This window comes from Protopterus annectens, chromosome 3.part1, assembly GCF_019279795.1.
Source record: "Protopterus annectens isolate FY-2018-M chromosome 3.part1, PAN1.0, whole genome shotgun sequence".
Taxonomy (NCBI): Eukaryota; Metazoa; Chordata; order Ceratodontiformes; family Protopteridae; genus Protopterus; species Protopterus annectens.
The window spans coordinates 1,326,608,351-1,326,630,690 of NC_056732.1; the positions used below are offsets into that span (position 1 = coordinate 1,326,608,351).

At 45.2% G+C, this 22,340-nt stretch overlaps 1 protein-coding gene and 1 pseudogene across 1 annotated transcript in view; both read right to left on the bottom strand.

The window, feature by feature from the left end:
• Positions 1–22,340, bottom strand: part of MPPE1 (metallophosphoesterase 1) — a 1,333,952-nt gene that overhangs the window by 937,240 nt on the left and 374,372 nt on the right. The window lies entirely within an intron of this gene.
• On the bottom strand, positions 11,536–11,679 carry LOC122798946 (annotated as a pseudogene).

Sequence of the window (22,340 nt, forward strand, 5' to 3'; positions counted from 1 at the left end):
CAGAATGCATTAAATCCTGTAATTCTTTATGTTCAGTACAGTCAGAAATCAACATCATTTTCTGTTTAAGTAGTCTCATAATATGTTGCTGATAGTTTAACATATGAAACTGGCAGTTTCAGGCCCTAGTGGCCAAAGTAGCAGAAGTGTATACCTTCTTACCCCATCTGTCAAAGGCCCTGGAATCCCTATCAGAGGGGGTAAGGTTTTTGGCTGTAGTAGCCTTAATGCCTTTAGGTCCTTGGGAAATGGTCTCAGGGTCCGCAGTAGGATTCTTGAAGAGGAACTTGTGAGAGTCAGGTTTCCTGGGAGCTGGAGGCAAAGTGTCTGGGGCCAGGCTAGATTCCAAGAAAGCATCATCTACAATGTCCAGGATAGGAGGGATAGCTAAAGGCCTGTGTTGGGGGAGGAGTAAGAATTCCCTAAGCCTCCTTTTGGAGTCAGAATAATCCTGGCTTTTCCAGCAGAAATGCTCCCTAAGACTGTGCAAGGTTTCACCAAAAGAAAAATCTTCTGGGAAGGAGGCAGAGGGAATGGAATCCTCTGCATAAGAATCCTCATAGGTAGATAAAGTACAGTTGTGTACCTACCATAAATGTAGATGTTCGAGTGTATTCACTGTTGCAATCATTACTCTTGGGTTATCCTACTGGCAGGCTACCCACAGTCGGCCTGAATTCCAAAGTCCTGGTCTGGCGTCGGTTGCTGTCGCCTCTTCCCTGACGTCAGTGCGCCAGGGGTATAAAAGATGCAGCCGACGCCATTTTCTTCAGTTTTTCTTGCCCCAGATGTCAGGTGCCCCTAAAAGGGTAGGCTAAATAAATTATGCCAATAAACATGCACACACTAAAGTAAACATTTCCTTCATCTACAAGCAAATACACCACATAGGTTGCATAGAATGGAGAAGTACAGATAAGACCCAGCAAAAGAAAGGGGGATGGTGGGAGGGTAACGTGGACTGCAACAGTGAATACACTCAAACATCTACATTTATGGTAGGTACACAACTGTACTATGTTCATCGTGTTTCACTGTTGCAGTCATTACTCTTGGGTTGAATCCCAAAGCTGAGGATGGGTGGCTGGGCTAAATAGGATTAGGAGAGGCTATGAGACCCTGCAGAACTGCAGTGGCAAAGCCTGCTCTGGATTTAGAGTAGAGAGGTAAGTGGTAGTGCTTTGTAAAAGTGTGCACTGAACTCCGAGTTGCAGCTTCTAAGATGTCTTTGGTTGGTACTCCTCTGAGAAAGGCTGCTAAAGTGGCTGCTGCTCTGGTTGAATGTGGCCTAATGCCCTTAGGCACTGATTTGCCATGCTGTGAGTAGCAGAAACGAATGCAATGGCCTATCCATTTTGAAATAAGTCTGTTTTGAGATAGCGTTTCCTTGTGATCCTGCTGCATATGCCACTTAAAAGTTGCTCAGTCTTTCTGAAAGCTTTAGTTCTGTCCAAGTAGAAGCGTAGCTGTCTGTGTATGTCCAAAGAATGCAGAAGTCTCTCACCCTTGTTCTGTGGGTTTGGATAAAAAGTAGGCAGGTGAATGGTTTGGTTAAGGGCCTCAATGGACAGCACCTTAGGCATAAATGTCGGGTTCATCCTCAGAGAAACCCTGTCTGGATGGAAAATGATAAAAGGTTCTACAGCCATGAGTGCCTCTAACTCCAAGACTCGTCTTGCAGAGGTTATTGCTAGGAGCAGAGCTGTTTTCCAGGATAAGAATTTTATATCAGCTGTTGAGGCTGGCTCAAAAGGAGGCAGTGTGAGTTTTTCCAAGACATAATTGAGGTCCCATGCAGGTATTGGTGCTCTCCTTGGAGGTCTAATGTTTTTGGTCCCTCTGAGGTACTACCTTATTAAAGGATGAGAAAAAATAGGTGGTTCCATATTGTAATGGGCTGAAACGGCAGAGGCATGAATCTTAACTGATGGAAAGGATAGGCCTTTGTCCAGCATCTCAGTTAAGTATTGTAAAATCTGAGGAATATTTGGTTCAAGTGTGTCAATTCCTTGTGCCTGGTTCCAAGCACAGAATCTCTTCCATTTTTCTGTATAAGATTTTCTGGTACTGGGCTTCCTGGCCTCTAAAATAACATCCATCACAGCTTTGGAGAGAGGAGTGTTCTGGATGGCTACAATATCCACCATGCTGCCAGATGTAAGGTCCTGAGTTGGCTGTGCAGGATCTGATTGTTTTGTTGGGTCAGTAAGTGAGAAATCTGAGGCAATGTCCAGGCTGGACCTTGAGACAAGTTCTTTAGGATTGGGTACCAGTGCTGACGTGGCCAGTCTTGGGCAATCAGTATCATTTTTGGCTTCTCTTGTCTGACCTTTAGGAGTACCTTGGGGAAGCGAGGCAGTGGAGGAAAGGCATATACTGTTAGGTTTTTCCAGCTGAAGGATAAGGCATCCACTTTCCATGCTTGCTTATGATAAGTCCTTGTGCAGAATCTCTGTAGTTGGCAGTTGTGAGGGGAGGCAAATAGATCTATGTCTGGGCATCCCCACTTCCTTGTTATCATGCTGAAGACTTGTGGATCCAGTTTCCACTCGTGGGGATCCAGGAGGTTTCAGCTTAGTTCGTCTACCAGAGTATTTATTTTTCCTGGCAGGAATTGTGCTTGCAGGTGAACTTGATAAGTCAATGCTGTGTCCCACAAAGTCATGGCTTGTCTGCAGAAGGGGTAGGAATGTGTGCCTCCCTGCTTGTTTATGTACCACATGACTGTAGTATTGTCCATCTTTATCAGTAGTTGTCCTGGATGAAGTAGATCCTTGAAGGCTGTCAGGGCATTCTGAAATGCTAGCATCTCTTTTTGATTGATATGAAGATGTATCTGGCTTGCGGGCCATGTGCCCTGAATACATTTTCCTGCCATGTGGGCCCCCCAGGCATAATCTGATGCATCCGTTGTTAGTGTCTGCCTGGCAGTGGGTAAAGTGAATGGCTGTCCCTTGTTGTGATGACAGGCCTGTGCTCACCATCGAAACTCCTGTTGCAGGCAGGGAATGAAGGCAATTAATGTTTCCAGGCTGTGGCAATGTTGAGTCCAAACACTTTTTAGATACCATTGTAGTTTCCTCATATGCAGTCTGGCATATAGAATTAGTAGAATGCAGGATGCCATGAAGCTCAAAGCCTGCAGAATTTTTCTTGCAGATAACTGGGTCTTTGTTGCCAACATTTTGAAGTAAGAAGTCAGTTGCCTTTGTTTGTCTGGCGTGGGAATATTATCTCTTGAGAGAGTACTAGTTTTAATTTATTTTTGTTTACTGTGTACCCTAGGCAAATTAGTAATCTTTTTACAAACGCCAGATGCTTTAGTAGAATGTCCTTGTTCTTTGCTTGAATAAGGCAGTCGACCAAGTAATGATATATTTGAATTCCTCTTTGTCTGCAAAAAGCAATTACTGGTGCCAGGCATTTTGTGAAGACCCTGGGCGCAGTAGATAAGCCAAATGGCAGTGCAGAGAATTGGTAGTGCATTGAGACAGCTATGACTCTGAGGTATCTTCTGCAAGATTGTCTGATTGGGACATGCAGGTATGCCTCTTTTAGGTCCAAAGTTACAAGCCAAGCCTTCTTGCCCAGCATGGGCAGTAGTTGCTGCAGAGTCAACATTTTGAATTTTGGAATGTCCAGAAATGTGTTTAGAATAGACAGGTCCAGTATTGGTCTCCAGGTTTTGTCCTTTCTGGGTACGAAGAAAAGTCTTGAGTAAAATCCTTGTCCCTGTTCTTGCTGTGGTACTCGCTGAATGGCCCTCATGTCCATGAGGGATGAAACTTGCCTTTGAGCCTCTGCCCATTGATTGTGTGGCAGGTCTGGCATAACATTTGCCCTTGGCAAGGTGTGAAAGTGGAACCTGTAGCCCTGAGACACTATGTTCAGGACCCATTTGTACTGGGTGATCATGTGCCAATTTTGTGAAAAAAGTGCTAGTTTTCCCCTTAAGGGGGCTGCCAAAAGATAAATAATGCTTGATTCTGGCAGAGGAAAGTCATTAGGACTGTTTCCTGTATGGCTGTGATTTGTCTTCTCCGCTTTTGAAGGTAGAAGCACCCCATTGTTTAGGCCTGTATGAGCCTTGGGGCTGGGATCTGCCTCTGGGGCATCCGTATCTGCCTCTTTGTGGCCTGTCTGACACTGGAAAGGACGAATTCTTTGTAGGCCAGTTCCTGCTAAATCTGGGTGGCTGCACCTGTAAGAAATCCTTAATTGTTTGCATAGATTTCGCTTTGTCCTCCATTTTCTTCAACACCTCTTCTGCTTTAACACCAAAGTATTATGCTGTAATGGAGCATCTAATAATTTTGCTTTAACATGATCAGGCAGATTCTGTTCCTTTAACCAAGCATGTTGCCTAATGACAGAACCCATAACAGCGGCCCTGCAAGAAGCCTCCAGAGAATCAAAAGCACATTGCAAAATATGCTTTCCCACTTATTCAGTTGCATGCAATAAATCCTGCATTTCCTTGTTTTCTGCACATTCAGAATTTGTTAACATTTTATATTTAAGCATTGACAATAAGTATTGCTGATATTTAAGCATATGAAATTGACAATTTAAAGCCCTCACAGCCAAGGTAGCAGAAGTGTAAACCTTTTTCCCCCATCTGTCCAGTACCCTTGAATCCCTATCAGAGGGGATAGGGCTTTTTGCTGTGGAAGCCTTGACCCCTCTGGGACCCTGAGAAATAGTTTCTGGTCTGCAGCAGGGTTTTTATAAAGAGATTTATGTGAATCTGGAACCCTGTAGTATCTGTCTGGCTTAACAGGTGCAGGGACAGGCCGGACCCTGAAAATACATCAACTACAATGTCTAAAACAGGAGGGATAGCAAGAGGCCTGTGCTGAGGTAGTAAAAGAAAATCTCTAAGCCTTTTCTTAGATTCTGAGTAGTCTTGGGTCTCCCAGTGGAAGTGCTCCCTCATGGTATGCAGGGTTTCCCCAAAAGAATAATCCTCAGGCGGGTAGGCTGAAGGAATAGATTCTTCAGCATTGGAATCCTCATAGGGAGGGTGAGAGTATTCTTAATCAGAAGAGGAGTCAGAGGAAATGGAAACCTGATATGAAGATTCATATTCTGTCTCTTGCCTAGGCCTCTTCTCAGGAGGGGAATGGGAACCCCTGATCAAAGTAATTAGGTCTTCGGCCATTTTGAGCATCTGTTTTTTAGGCATGGAGGCCTGTCCATGGGCTTGCTAAACTTGTTTCTTTGTCTTTAGTGGTGCTTTAGTCTTTGCCTTTGAAGCTGTAGTCGGTTTTATATATAACTGTGTAGGCCTGAAAACACCCTCAGAAGCCGATGCCTGCTGAGCGGCTCCGGACCCATCTGAGGGAATATTTTCCAAGTGTCCAATACCTTGAGTTTCCAGAGGCCTAGTCTGCTCCACGTGGGAGTCGGAAGCGGCCTGCGGCTCTGATGTAGTGGGCGTCAGGGGCTGCGAAAGCGCCTCACTGAGAACCGGCGACTGGCTTAGAAGAAGCCTCGTCATCAGTTTTGGACCTCGGATGCTTGTCCTTTTCCTTTTCCTTGCGTTTCTAGTGAAATGCGGGAGTCGGATGGCTATCCGACAACATCGTGTAATTAAATTTTCGACCAAAGTAATGAAATGCAAAATCGTACCGACGCTTAATAGTGAGTTGGTTAAATCTAGCACAAAATCTGCAATTAGCAATGTCGTGATCAGGGCCTAGGCAAGGAATACAATAAGAATGGAAGTCCTTATGAGGTATTTGCTTCCCACAAGAAATACAATTATTAACTTTTTCTTACATTGGTCTGGAGCAAGAAAAAAAGTTTCCCCAACGGGGTACTTAGCTTTAAATGAAGACTTTGGATCTGAAATTCAAACAAGAAAATCTCAGGAGTCGGCCGACCGGCACTTGCAAACTGCTTCTGCTTCGGGCACCGTGCGACAAGAAAGACTGAAGAAAATGTCGTCGGCTGCATCTTTTATACCCCTGGCACACTGACGTCAGGGAAGAGGCAACAGCAACCGACACCGGACCAGGACTTTGGAATTCAGGCCGACTGCGGGTAGCCTGCCAGCAGGATAACCCAAGAGTAATGACTGCAACAGTGAAACACGATGAACATGGGCAAATCCTGGTAATCAGAAGAAACAGAAATTTCAGAATCCTGATCAGAAGAATCAGAAGGAAAATCAGTTCTAGGTCTCTTAGAAGGTGAAAGCTGACTTCCCCTAATTAAAGTAATAAGGTCTTCAGCCATTCTAATCACTTGTTTCTTAGGCATATGGACCTGACTATGCGGTTTGGACGTGGGTTTTCTAGGTGTTGGTCGAGTTTTAGGCCTTGAAGAAGAAGATGGCGTCGGTTTGAAATGCAAGTTAGTAGGCCTGAATACACCCTCAGAAGCCGGTGCCTGCACAGCGGCTTTGGACCTATCCAAGGTAGAGACATCCGCAGGTTCCATAGTCGAAGAAGCATCTTGCAGCATACTGGACTTTGAATGGGTCTCAGTAGAGGCCTGCGAATCTGAAGTAGCAGGTATCAGGGGCTGCAAAAGCCCCTCACTGAGTACCGGTGAACCGGCGACTAGCTTAAAGGAAGCGTTGTCAGCAGCTTTGGACCTATGCGGCCTGTCTCTGTCTTTATCTTTACGTTTTTTCAGATTGTCGGTAGCCGGATGGCTTACCGAAGCCATTTCTGGATAGTTAAACAGAGTACCGAAATAATTTGCTGCAAAAATAAACCGATGACGAATAGTTCGAGGGTTGAATAAGGCACAAAACCGACAGCGAAGGACGTCGTGGTCTGGGTCTAAGCAAGGAATGCAGTACAAATGAAAATCTTTATGAGGTATTTGCTTTCCACAGGTAATGCAATTGTTAACTTTTACTGACATCGGTTTAGAGCAAGAAAAAGGTTCCCCAACGGGGTACTTAGCTTTTTGGAAGACTTCGGTTCTGAAACTCGAAAACGAAAATTTCAGGAGTCGGCTGACCGGCACTTGCAAACTGCTTCTGCTACGGGCACCGCACGTCAAGAAAGACTGATGTAATGGCGTCGGCTGCATGTTTTATACCCCTGACAACCTGACGTCATGGAAGAAGAGACAGCACCCGACGCAGGGATCCAAGACTTTGATATTCAGGCCGGCTGAGGGCTGCTTGCAGGCAGATAACCCAAATGTAATGAATGCAAAAGTGAAACACGAAGAACATCAACTTGATGCTAAAGGAGAGTACCCTGTGTACATAATATACAATGGATGTATATTAACTTTTGAGTGGAGCGGGCATGTTTATTGTGACAGAGTGGCTAAAGACTTATCTATGGTTCTTTTCTCAAAGACCCAGAATCATAGACAATTTTCACATATTATTCTAATTCACTTAAAAAGTTAGTGCAACAACAGGTTTCTATAAGCATTCATTTTCTAAACAAGAAATATGAAACTTTGCTGTTGAACATTATTGACTGAACGTAACCCTTGTTGATTTATGAGGAAATCAATTTTTGCAATGGATATTAGCCTTATAAGCTCATTATCATGTCTCTGAATCGAACATAAGAGATGTCAGGCCTGACCATGGTATTAGCAAAGGCACCGCATTACATACACACATCCATTCAGACCCCCACACACATGCCTGCATGCACACAGACATACTTTGTCATGTCAATCCATCAGCAAGCCCCTATCACAATCATGGAAATACCTTCTTATACACCTCTCCCACACAAAGGATCATAGGAACAGGGATCATAAGAAGTTACTAGGTTATTGGCCCTGAGGCCCTTACAAGCCTAGCCAAGAATTTAGCCCATGTCGTAACAAGTCAGCACCCAATGCTACTGTCCAGCAGGGACACAGGTGGAATCCCAGGGGTGTATTTTCTGTTCCCCATCCAGTTATCCAGGTTGCGCTTAAAAAGGGTTAATGAGGCACTCTGCTTGACGTGGAGAGGGAGTCTATTCCACAAAGTGGGAGTCTCTGGGACACAAATCTGTCCTGCCAACAAGTTCTATTGATGCCACAGACCAGGTTGAGGTCACACACATGCACATTCATGCCTCTGCAGACACACAGCCGCATATCCACTCATATACACATACTAACAACCCCTCACACCCGACTGCACTGTGAGTACTCCCATAGGAGTGGACAGCTGACCATGTTTTCACATCGGTTATTTTTTCCACTTGGAGCAGCATTTTACTCTGCTAAGCATATATAGTTGTGTGTGTATGTATGTATGTATATGTATATGTGTATATATATATATATATATATATATATATATATATATATATAAATATATATATATATATATATATATATATATATATAGATAGATATCTTGTGTACGTATGTTTATATATATATATATATATATGTGTGTGTGTGTGTGTGTGTGTATACAGAAGTATGTATGTATGTATATATATATATATATATATATATATATATATATATATATATATATATATATATATACAGATAGATAGATAGATAGAGATCCATATATATCTATATATATCAGTTGATAAAGTCTTCAGAAACTTAAAGTCCAAATGGTTGAGACCATATGATCAAGTTTTCAGAAACTCAAAGCTTTTGAAAGGAGGTCACAGTACAGCGAGGATCAAGAAATGTACCCTTTTTTTCATTGCAGTGTGATCTTAGAGTTCATAGAATCATAGGAGATTACTAGGCTATCAACCCGGAGGCCATTTTAAGCCTATCCATTTCAACACAATGTAATACCATAGAAGTACTAGTCAATACCCAAGACTGCATTTAGTAATGACTGCCCATGTCCAGGAGGGTTGTGGGCACTATCTCTGGTAAGAATGTTTGGTGCCCCATCCACTCATCCAGATTCCTCTTTGCTCTGTTTCACATAAATTGGTAGCCCGTTTCAAATATATGGCAGTTGCTGGGAGATGCATCTGTCCCTCCAGCATGTCCTATTTAAGTCACAAGCTATATTTAAGTCCCTGGAATGGGTAGCTCTAGACCCTTTTGATTTATGGATATGCAATAATTTCATTAGGTTTCGGTTTTCGGTTGCTCTGTAGGCCGGGCATAAGTCTCCCCTAAGAAGTCTATATGATACGGAGTACAGTAACAGGGACTTTAGTCAGTCCATGTAAGGCACATGCTGGAGGCCCTTAATCTTCTTTGTTACAAACCTCTGAGGTCTCTCTAATAGGTTCATAGGTTCATAGGTAGATACTAGGCTATCTGCCTTAGGGCATTTATAAGCCTAGCCAGAGTGTATTTGGCTTCCGCCTCCCTATTAGATTAGCCTACTGTGCATCTGTAAAGTAGGTCACAGAAGGTACCCTTTTAAAATTAGTTTACTGTGCCTCTGTCTAGCAGGGACACAGAAGAGATCCTAGGGGTGAATTTGCGATTTTCCATCCACGCATCCAGATTTCGCTTGAAGAGGGTCAGCGAGGGGCTATGTCTAACATGAATTGGGATTCTATTCCAGAGTGAGGGGAGCCTCTGGGAAATGAATCTGTCCCTCCAGCATGTCCTATTTATTTTTCTGCTGAGGTTTAGGTCCCTGGAGCATGTAGCTCTAAGGGACTTGGATTTTTTGAGGTGGAGCATGTCCATTAATTCTGGGTTTGACATGGCTTTGTATGTCAGGCATAGATCGCCTCTGTGTAGGCGGTAAGCAACTGAGTAGAGCTGGAGTTTCTTTAGTCGAGCTGCACAGGACATCTGTTTGTAGCCCATGATCCTCTTGGTGAGGTACTTTTGGGGTCTCTCCAGTTGCTGCAGGTGTCGGGTAAGGTACATCCCAAAAGGGGCATTGTATTCAATTATGGGCCTGATGAGTGACGAGTAGAGGGGCACAATGACCTCTCTTGTTTTTTTTGGGCAGGCGGACCTAAGGACGGGTCCCCCCTCCCCACGAAGGCGCGGAGCCCGTCCCCCCGCCTGCGACAAAAGCTTGGCTCGAGGGCTGACTTTCAACAGATCGCAGCTTTTTACTGCTCTGCTACGTACGAAACCCTGACCCAGACTCAGGTCGTCTACGAATGATTTAGCACCCAGTTCCCCACGAACGTGCGGTGCACTGCTGGAGAGAGGCGGCCCCCTTCCGTCCGCGCTGTTGATGTAGGTGCTTAGTACAGTACATACCGAATGGGCATTATACTCAGTTATGGGCTGGATAAGTGCCAAGTATCGGGGGGGTTATAATTCCTTTTGCCCTTGAGACGATCCCTTTACTAATCAAGTGAGCTACATGGAAAGCTTTCCTTACAACAGTAGACATGTGGTGGTCAAAGTTAAGGTCACAGTCAACCTGTGATCCCAGGTCCCTTACCACTTCATGGGTATTAAGGTATTGTTATTGATTTGATAGTGTGAAGGGACATTGTGTGTGCTTAAGGGAATGACGATACATTTCTTTGCAATCAGTTTGAGACCATGACTAATACACCAGTCTCTGGTGCAGGGGGCGTGCAGATTTTTTTTTTTTTTTTTTTGTGATGTTCAAAATAATATTAGAGATTAAGAAGAATGTTCCCAATTTTGCAGTCATAGGAATATTTTGTCAGTGTTGTCAACACTGTTGACATCCAAGAAAAAGATGCAAAAAAGTTCTGGTCTCAGAACAGAATCTTGGGGGACTCCACTTGTGATTGGTTGCAGTGACAATAGGAATCCAGCTATTCTTTCCACCTGGCGGGGTGGGCGGTCGGGACCCTCTCACCCGGGTGGGTCGGGACCCTCTCACCCGGCTGGGGCACGCCCTCCCCTGCCACTTTTCACCTCTCTCCCCTCTTCCGGACTTCCATCCTGGAGGGGGCTGTGGTCCCGACTCCCCTCACCCAGGCAGGAGCTCTCCCAGCCCAGCCGAATTCAGCCCCTCTCTCCCTTCTGGACTTCCATCCCGGAGGGGACCGTGGTCCCCCCGCACTCAGGCGGGAGCTTTCCCAGCCCGGCCGATTTCAGCCCCTCTCTCCCTTTGGGACTTCCATCCTGGAGGGGGCTGTGGTCCGGACCCCCCCTCACACAGGCGGGAGCTCTCCCAGCCTGGCCGATTTCAGCCCCTCTCTCCCTTCCGGACTTCCGTCCCGGAGGGGGCCGAGGTCCGGGCACTCCTCACCCAGGTGGGAGGTCTCCAAGCCTGGCTGACTTCAGCCCCTCTGTCCCTTCCAGACTTACGTGGGGAGGGACCCTTCCGGGCTTCCACTTCTACCAGGGCGGGAGAGCTCTTCTCCTGGGTTAGATATCTCCTGGAAGCTGCCAAATTGTTCCATGTCCCCCGTGCTCTCTGAGCCTCTCAGGGAGATCTCCCTCCCATCCTCCCCGGCATTGTGGAACTCTGCTGGGCCGCGAGGCCTCAGACGGTCTCTCATCCGGACTTCAGCGACACCGTTTCTGACGGGCTTCCTGGCTCAGGGCGGCGAGGGACTCGTCTCCGCCATCCGCGTCTCTCCCTGGGGGGATGAGGGAGCCATGGTGGGCTCCCTCGACTCCCTGGCCTCACCCTCTGCAGGGGACGGACATCCATTGGGGTGATGGAAAGCATGACGACTCTCAGACAGGCGCAGCCCCGGGAGTAACCCGGGGCTGCAAAGTGCATTCAAAGTGTCGATGATCAATGTGTCCTGCAATTCACATCAGTTCTCGCACCTAGCTGCATTCTTCATCGACCCACAAGCCGAGGCCAGAGTCATACCGGTTTCTCATCTGCCGGGGCACCACTGCCCACGCGGCATCACACCTCGAGACGAGCATGCCAGGTTTCACAGGTATTGTCGCAGGCACCCGGCCTCCGGGTCTTTGAACTGACAACCCGGTCGGAGCGGGGCGTCCTACACAGTTACCTGTGACTGACATCGAGGGGAGAGGACTCCGGTGTGTGCCACCCCCAGGGACGGCCCCGCACGGTTGGAGGGGAGGCCGCCACCCCCATGCCGGGATGGTGCCCTCTCCCTCCTCCTGCCGCGCGGGGAGCCAGCAGTCTCCGGGGCGTGCGGCGGACCGCACTGCTAGGCTGGGCCGGGAGCGCCCACGCCTCCCACCGTGCGGACGAACCCCCTCCCTCCCACTGCCGGGAGTCGAGGGGGGACAGATGCCACCCCTTGCCCTTGCGCCAATCTCTCCTCTCCCCCCTCCCTCCCTCTCTTCCCCTGGGAGCCGCGGGCTCGGTCCCGCCAGCCTCCACCGGGGAGAGCGGAGAGATGGGAGTCGGAGAGGGGCGTGGAGGGAGAGGTGCAGAGGGTCAGGGTGGCGGAGCGAGGCGAGGCCCTGGTACCCAGGGACAGCGCCGTCCCGGGACCCTCCACGTTAATGATCCTTCCGCAGGTTCACCTACGGAAACCTTATTACGACTTTTACTTCCTCTACATAGTCAAGTTTGATCGTCTTCTCGGTGCATGGCCAGGGCCATGACAGACTCCAGCGGGGCCGATCCGAGGACCTCACTAAACCATCCAATCGGTAGTAGCGATGGGCGGTGTGTACAAAGGGCAGGGACTTAATCAACGTGAGCTTATGACCCGCACTTACTGGGAATTCCTCGTTCGCGGGGAATAATTGCAATCTCCAGTCCCTATTACAAATGGGGTTCAGCAGATTACCCAGACCTGTCGGCCAAGGGTAGACACACACTGATCCATTCAGTGTAGCACGTGTGCAGCCCTGGACATCTAAGGGCATCACAGACCTGTTATTGCTCAATCTCGTGTGACTGAAAGCCACTTGTCCCTCTAAGAAGTTGGAGACGACCGCACGGGGCCACATAACCTTTGCCAGAAGTCTGAAGCCCAAGGGAGATAGATGTAGGCCATCTCTGGCAAAGCATCATGGTTTGTTGATCATGTCTTCCCAAGTTGTCAGGTCCTGGATCCCCTTGGAATGATACCAGAAATTATGTCAGTTGTTAGTCATTTTCTGTTTGTACTGAGGCATCATTCTGGGTGATGGTAGAATGCTGCTTAAGGCTAGGGACATACCTGCCTGGGACACACATTCAGTGAGCTTGAGCATGTCTCTCTTCATATAGTCCAGGGATGTACATCTCAAATCATTCACTCCAACATGGACTATGACACAGTCATAAAAGTACCTGTTGTTGAGAGTCTTGAATGCATGTGTGATACAGTGGATTCTGGCACCTGACAAACATCTAACCATAACCTTCTCCTTATCCAGCCTGGTGAGGGGCACATCTGTGTGTCACACAACGGAGTCTCCAATGACTAATACGTTGGGTTTATGTTTAGGCCTTAGTGGCTGTGAGACACAGGTGTGCAACCAGTGCAACAGGGGAGCAACGAGTTTATTTTGACAGGGAGGATTAGTGTTACATATTATGGTATATCAAGAGACATCTTGTATACTGTTATATACTGCACGTCCTTATTATTTTTATGTTTGAAGTGGAAATGGTATGTGTTTTTGCTCCCACATTGAGATATAAGTTTAGTTCTCCTGTTTACTTTGAGTTGGGTTTTCATTTGGGTAGTTATGTGCTATATTATATTATATTATATTATATTATATTATATTATATTATATTATATTATATTATATTATATTAAAGTACAGTGTAGTATAGTATTGCATATTAGTGGGGTGTAGGCAGAGGCAACATTTGTACAGACAAGGTCAAGCATGACATTTGTTTACTGACACTGGATTACTGGGAAAGTCTAACTGGGTATGTGCCCATTTTCATTAGAGGCTGAGGGAGAAATGTTCCACAGTATTACAAAAACATTTCTGAGAACAATAATTTTACAAGCTTCAAAAATAAAACAAAAACATCTATGATTTAAATAATTATACCAAATTAAGCATAATGTGGCTACATTAGTTAAAAACTGATACAACTGTATGTTTTGTTGATTCATTTGTTTGTGTTTGTTGATCAAGACAGTCTGACTGGGCAAGGCCCATTTTTAGTGAAGACCTGGGGAGAAAAGTTCCACTACAGTACATTTATATTAACAAGTGAATATTTCAGACAGTTTTCAGAAATAAAACAGTTACATTTCTAATGAGACAGCAAATATAATTAAAAGACAGTTATATACAGTGAAATACTTATATCACCGATTATAAGTCTATACAGTTGTTCCAGCTAAAAAAATCTTGCCTGCAGAAGTAAATTGACTGATACAGCAGAAACACTGTTGTAAAGATGTTCAGTAGTCTTTCCTTTCAGTAACAATAACTGAATTATTAGACAAATTTTAGACAGTTTTTAGAAGGTAAAGGCAAGCCACTATAACACATACATGAACTGCAATATGAACTGAGGGAAAAAAGTTATTAAATATCTAGATAAAGTTAGGAAGTGAGTGGCAAGGGGGAGTAAGGAGCTGTAAGGTATAAATCAAAACTTGTTAATATTTAGGAATATTGTTATCCTGGGGCTGAGCAAGAACAGAGACAGGGTTTGGCTAAGAACTATTTCAGAATGATTTTAAAGGACTGCAGGGAGGGTATAGGAAAGGAGTTCCACACCTTAGCAACATGGTATTAATATAGACCACACCAAGCAGATTTGATGGTTTGTGAACAGAGAGAAGTTTTTCATCTCTGGATCATAATGACGGAGTCCAAAGACAGTTGTGTATAATGGTATTTATTGCCAGACAAGCAGATGTGTGCTGGAAAATTTTACAAGTGGGAATAAGCTTTGTATGTGTTAGTTGATGGGATAGTTCTAACCAATTTAGGCTTCAATCTTATATAGTATTGAGGTCTGAAAGGGGTATTTGCTGTAAATTTAGCCACTTGGTTATAGCATTACTCAAATTTTGCTTTTTGTGCTGCCTGGATACTAGTAAGAATGAGAGCACCATAAAGTAGTGAGGGGAGGAGGTAAGTAGTGAGTGGCAAGGGTAGTTTTAGTTATGTTTGTGAGAAAGGTTTTGCATCTTTAAAGCATTCAAAGTATTTGCTGATTTTTTATGCAGTTTTGTATATGTAGATCATCATCTTCTTTCGGCTGTTCCCATTAGGGGTCACCACAGCAGATCACCTGTTTTCATTTCTTCCTGTCCACTGCATCTTGCTCTGTCACACCAACCCCCTGCATGTCCTCTCTCACCACATCCATAAACCTTATCCTAGGCCTTCCTCTTTTCCTGTTACCTGGTAGCTTCATCCTTAGCATCTTTTTCCCAATATACTGAGCATCCCTCCTCAGCACAAGTCCAAACCAACGTAATCGTGCCTCTCTGGCTTTGTCTCCAAACCTTCCAACCTGGGCTGACCCTCTAATATACTTATTCCTAATCCTGTCCACGCTCGTCACACCCAGTGCAAATCATAACATCTTTAATTCTGCCACATCCAGCTCAAATTCCTGCCTTTTTGTCAATGCCACTGTCTCCAACCCATATAAAATAGCTGGTCTCGCTACCCTCTTGTAGACCTTCCCTTTCACTCTTACAGGTACTCGTCTGTCACAAATCACTCCTGACACTCTTCTCCACCCACTCCATCCTGCCTGTACTCTCTGCCTCACCTCTCTTCCACACTCACCGTTACTCTGAACTATTGACCCCAAGTATTTAAACTCATCCACCATCGCCACCACCTCTACTCCTTACATCCTCACCATTCCTTTATCCTCCCTCTCATTCACACACATATATTCTGTCTTAGTCCTGCTGACCTTCATTCTTCTCTCTAGAGCATATGTCCATATCTCCAGGGTCTCCTCCACCTGTTCCCTACTCTCACTAAAGATCACAGTATCATCTGCAAACATCATAGTCCACGGGGACTCCTGTCTGATCTTGTCTGTCAACCTGTCCATCACCATTGCAAATAAGAAAGGGCTCAGAGCTGATCCTTGATGTAACCCCACCTCCACCTTAAACGCATCCGTCACTCCTACCGCAGACCTCACCGCTGTCACACTACCCTCGTACATATCCTGTACCACTCTTACATACTTTTCTGACACTCCTGACTTCCTCATACAAGTCTACAAAAACACAATGCAACTCCTTCCGACATTCTCTGAACTTCTCCATCAACACTCTCAGAGCAAACATCGCATCTGTAGTGCTCTTTCCTGGCATGAAACCATACTGCTGATCACTAATCATCACCTCCCTTCTTAACCTAGCTTCCACTACTCTTTCCCATAACATCATGCTGTGACTGATCAATTTAATCCATCTGTAGATACTACAGCTCTGCACATTACCCTTATTCTTAAAAATCGGTACCAAAACACTTTTTCTCCATTCCTCAGGCATCCTCTCACTTTCCAAGATTTCATTAAAGAATCTGGTTAAAAACTCCACTGCCATTTCACCTAAATACCTCCATGCTTCCACAGGTATGTCCATCTGGGCCAACAGCCTTTCCATTCTTCATTCTCTTCATAGCTATCCTTACTTCCTCCTTGCTAATCCATTGTACTTCATGATTTACTATCCCTACATCATCCAACCTTCTCTCCCTCTCATTCTCTTCATTCATCAACCCCTCAAAGTACTCTTTCCATCTCCTCAACATACTCTCCTCACTTGTGAGTATATTTCCCTCATTATCCTTTATCACCTTTACCTGCTGCAGATCTTTCCTAGCTCGGTCCCTCTGTCTAGCCAATCGGTACAGGTCCTTTTCTCCCTCCTTAGTGTCCAACCTTTCATACAACTCTTCATATGCCTTATCCTTACCTTCGCCACCTCTCTCTTTGCCATGCACCTCATCTCCTTATACTCCTGTCTACTTTCTTCATCTCTCTGACAATTCCACTTCTTCTTTGCCAACCTCTTTCTCTGTATACTCTCCTGTACTTCCTCATTCCACCACCATGTCTCCTTGTCATCCTTCCTCTGTCCAGATGTGATACCAAGCACCTTTCTAGCCGTCTCCCTTACTAGCTCTGCTGTAGTTACCCAGCTATTTGGTAACTCTTCACTGCCACCCAGTGCCTGCCTTAACTCATCTTTGAACTCCACCTCACAATTACCCTTTTTCAATTTCCACCACCTGATCCTTGGTGCTGCCCTCACACTCCTCCTCCTCTTCTTGATAACCGTCATCCTACAAACCACTATCCTATGCTGCCTAATGACACTTTCTCCGGTCACCACTTTACAGTCTCCAGTCTCTTTCAAACTGGCCCTCCTACATAAGATACAATCCACCTGTGTGCATCTTCCTCCACTCTTGTATGTCACCCTGTGCTCCTCCCTCTTGTTAAAATACATATTCACCACAGCCATGTCCATCCTTTTCGCAAAATCCACTACCATCTGACCTTCTGCATTCCTTTGTTTAACACCATACCTACCCATCACTTCCTCATCCCCTCTGTTCCCTTCACCAACATGCCCATTGAAATCTGCTCCAATCACCACTCTCTCACCCTTGGGTACAGTCATCACCACTTCATCCAATTCACTCCAAAATTTTTCTTTCTCATCCATTGCACACCCAACATGTGGAGCATACGCACTAACAACATTCATCATTACACCATCAATTTCCAGCTTCATACACATCACTCTATCCGACACTCTTTTCACCTCCAAAACACTCTCAGCATACTGTTCCTTCAGAATAACTCCTATGCCATTTCTCCTCCCATCCACACCATGATAAAACAATTTGAACCCACCTCCGATACACCTAGCCTTACTCCTCTTCCATCTGGTCTCTTGCACACACAATATACCAACCTTCCTTCTGTCCATCATATCAGCTAGCTCTCTCCCTATACCAGTCATACTGCCAACATTCAAAGTTCCGACCCTCACTACCACAGTCCTAGCCTTTCTCCTCTCCTCCTGCCTTCAGCCATGTCTTCCGCCTCTTCTCCTCCTTCGGTCAACAATAGCCCAATTTCCGCCAGCCCCCTGTAGGCTAACAGTACTGGTGGCGGTCGTTGTTAACCTGGGCCTCGACCGATCCGGTATAAAAAATTTTCTTGGTGACTGCATGAAATGTTTTGGCGAAGTTTTATGCCGGATGCCCTTCCTGATGCAACCCTCCCCATTTATCCGGGCTTGGGACCGGCACAAAGAAATGCACTGGCTTGTGCATCCCCAGTGGCTGGGTTAGTTTTGTATATGTAGATCAAATGCAAAATTACAGGTTCATAGGTAAGTACTAGGATATCTGCCCTTGCAAGCCACTTTAATTCTAGCCAACTTCCCCTTTTACATTATTAACAACCTATCCCATTTGGTTATTGATTGGCCTTACCTGTCCCATGGTTGGTAGTTATATATTACCCCTAATGAGAATAACTGGGATCATACCATAGACAATTTGAAGGGACCTATGCATAAGATAAAGCATTTAAGTGCTGCATTGTCCATTATTAGTACGAGGGCAGTCCTAGGTTAAATTTTCTGTTTCCCATTCATACATCTAAGCTGAACTTGAAAATGTGGACAGGGATGAACTTTGTTTTATGTGAATGGGGAGTCTGTTCCATAGCAGTGGTATCCTCCATGAAATATGAAGTTTAGATCCCTAGACTGAGTATTTCTGAGGCCATCTGACTTACTAATGTGGAGTAAATCCATCAATGATGGGTTGCAGGATGCCTTCTATATCTCACACAGGTCACGCCTTAGCAGTCTGTAGTATACCAATTATGGTGGCAGGGGTTCAGTCGGTCCATATAGGGCATGTTGTTTATGCCTTGTATCCTTTTCTGTAATTATCTCTGTGAGATTCCCAGTTGCTACATCAAAGGGAGTATTATATGCAATGACTGGCCCACTGAGGTCAGAGGAAAGGGGATCAATGACATCACTAGACCGAGACATAATCCCTTTGCTTATAATCTGTGCAATATAGAAGACCTTTCTTATAACAATAGACAAATGTTGGTCAAAAGTTAGGTCACTGTCCACATACGTTCCCAAATATTAAGCAACTGGGTTGAGTCTTAGGGGTGTATTGTCAATGTAGTAGTTCCATTGGGTAGATACTTCCCAAAAGATACAGTCATGCATTTTTCGGCATTTCGTTTCAGACCATGATTTTGACACCAGTTACTTATTTGAGGCAAACCTTTGGGGATTCAATGACTGCTCCTAGCTTGCAGTCATTTGCAAAATTAGTCATTACCATCACCTTTTATCATTATTAGTATTACTATCATTATTATTATTAATCAGCATTAGTTTTTACGATCCCATAGTCTTCATTATTATTTGCTATTAGAAGTGAATTCAGATGTTGTATTATTAGGTGACAGTTTTTTAAATTTTGTTTTTCATGTCAGAGAGATCTGGGGATGGGGGTTGTAGTTTATTTTTTGGAGGGAGTAGCATGAGTTGTGAGTTACAAAGCCATGTTTCAATGGCTGTTACAGTTTCCTGAGTAATTTTCTGGAGATGTGCCAGGATATCTGATGTGCATATGAGTGTGGAGTCATCAGTGTATTGTATTTGGGAGGGCTGTTGTGTGGATGTGTGGAGGGTGTTGGTGAGAATGTTAAAGAGGAGGAGACCAAGGACAGAGCCTTGTGGTATACAGGTGCTGGCTGGGAGGTATGACGAGAGGGTGGAGTGCCATTTTACTGACCGATACTTATTGGTTAAGTATTGTTAAGTACTGTTAGCCAACAGGGTGCTGGCGGAAATTGGGCTACTGTTGGCCGAAGGAGAAGAGGAGGGCGAAGGCGTGCCCAAAGGCAGGAAGATAGGAGGAAGGTTAGGAGTGTAGCAGTGAGGGTAGGAACTTTGAATGTTGGCAGTATGACTGGTATAGGAAGAGAGCTAGCTGATATGATGGAGAGAAGGAAGGTTGATATATTGTGTGTGCAAGAGACCAGATGGAAGGGAAGTAAGGCCAGGTGTTTAGGAAACGGGTTCAAATTGTTTTATCATGGTGTGGATGGCAGGAGAAATGGGGTAGGGGTTATACTAAAGGAACAATATGCCAAGAGTGTTTTAGACGTGAAGAGAGTGTCTGACCGAGTGATGTTTATGAAGCTCGAAATTGATGGTGTAATGATGAATGTCGTTAGTGCATATGCTCCTCAAGTTGGGTGTGCGATGGAAGAGAAAGAGAAATTTTGGAGTGAGTTAGATGAAGTTGTGGTGAGTGTACCCAAGGGTGAGAGACTAGTGATTGGAGCGGACTTTAATGGGCATGTTGGTGAAGTGAACAGAGGGATGAGGAAGTGATGGGTAGGTATGGTGTTAAGGAGAGGAATGCAGAAGGTCAGATGATTGTGGATTTTGCGAAAAGGATGGACATGGCTGTGATGAATACGTATTTTAAGAAGAGGGTGGAGCATAGGGTGACGTACAAGAGTGGAGGAAGATGCTCACAAGTTGATTATATACTATGTAGGAGGGCCAGTCTTAAGGAGATTGGAGACTGTAAAGTGGTGGCAGGTGAAAGTGTAGTTAAGCAGCATAGATTAGTGGTATGTAGAATGACGTTGGTGATCAAGAAGAGGAGGAGGAATGTGAAAGCTGTGCCAAGGATTAAATGGTGGAAGTTAAAAAAGGGTGATTGTGAAGTGGAGTTTAGGGAAGAGTTAAGACAGGCACTGGGAGGCAGTGGAGAGTTACCGAATAGCTGGGTAACTACAGCAGAACTAGTAAGGGTGACTGCTAGAAAGGTGCTTGGTGTGACATCTGGACAGAGGAAGGAGGACAAGGAGACCTGGTGGTGGAATGAGGAAGTACAGGAGAGTATACAGAGGAAGAGGCTGGCGAAGAAGAAGTGGGATTGTCAAAGAGATGAAGAAAGTAGACATGAGTATAAGGAGATGAGGCATGGCAAAGAGAGAGGTGGCAAAAGCTAAGGATAGGGCATATGGAGAGTTGTACGAGAGATTGGACACTAAAGAGGGAGAAAAGGACCTGTACCGATTAGCTAGACAGAGGGACAGAGCTGGGAAAGATGTGCAGCATGTAAGGGTGATAAAGGATAGTGAGGGAAAGGTACTCACAAGAGAGGAGAGTGTGTTGAGTAGATGGAAAGAGTATTTTGAGAGGCTGATGAATGAAGAGAATGAGAGAGAGAGAAGGTTGGATGATGTGGGGATAGTGAATCAGGAAGTGAAACAGATTAGCAAGGAGGAAGTAAGGGCAGCTATGAAGAGGATGAAGAATGGAAAGGCTGTTGGCCCAGATGACATACCAATGGAAGCATGGAGGTGCTTAGGAGAAATGGCAGTGGAATTTCTAACTAGATTGTTTAATGAAATTTTGGAAAGTCAGAGGATGCCTGAGGAGTGGAGAAAAAGTGTTTCGGTACCTATCTTTAAGAATAAGGGTGATGTGCAGAGCTGCAGTAACTACAGAGGGATAAAACTGATTAGTCACAGCTTGAAGTTATGGGAAAGAGTAGTGGAAGCAAGGTTAAGAAGGGAGGTGATGATTAGTGATCAGCAGTATGGTTTCATGCCAGGAAAGAGCACTACAGATGCAATGTTTGCTCTGAGAGTGTTGATGGAGAAATACAGAGAAGGTCAGAAGGAGTTGCATTGCGTCTTTGTAGACTTGGAGAAAGCATATGACAGGGTGCCTAGAGAAGAGTTGTGGTATTGTATGAGGAAGTCGGGAGTGGCAGAGAAGTGCGTAAGAGTGGTACAGGATATGTACGAGGGTAGTGTGACAGTGGTGAGGACTGCAGTGGGAGTGACAGATCCGTTTAAGGTGGAGGTGGGATTACATCAAGGATCAGCTCTGAGTCCTTTCTTATTTGCAGTGGTGATGGACAGGTTGACAGATGAGATCAGACAGGAGGCCCGTGGACTATGATGTTTGCAGATGACATTGTGATCTGTAGTGAGAGTAGGAATCAGGTTGAGGAGACTCTGGAGAGGTGGAGATATGCTCTAGAGAGCAGAGGAATGAGGGTCAGCAGGGCTAAGACAGAATATATGTGTGTAAATGAGAGGGAGGGTAGAGGAATGGTGAGGATGCAGGGAGTAGAGTTGGTAAAGGTGGACGAGTTTAAGTACTTGGGATCAACAGTTCAGAGTAATGGTGAATGTGGAAGAGAGGTGAAGAAGAGAGTACAGGCAGGGTGGAATGGGTGGAGAAGAGTGTCAGGAGTGATTTGTGACAGACGGGTATCCGTAAGAGTGAAAGGGAAGGTCTACAAGAGTGTAGTGAGACCAGCTATGTTATATGGGTTGGAGACAGTGGCATTGACAAAAGGCAGGAGTCAGAGCTGGATGTGGCAGAGTTAAAGATGTTAAGATTTGCAATCGGTGTGACTAGGATGGATAGGATTAGGAATCGGTATATTAGAGGGTCAGCTCATGTTGGACAGTTTGGAGACAAAGCAAGAGAGACGAGATTGCGTTGGTTTGGACATGTGCTGAGGAGGGATGATGGGTATATTGGGAAAAAGATGCTAAGGATGGAGCTGCCAGG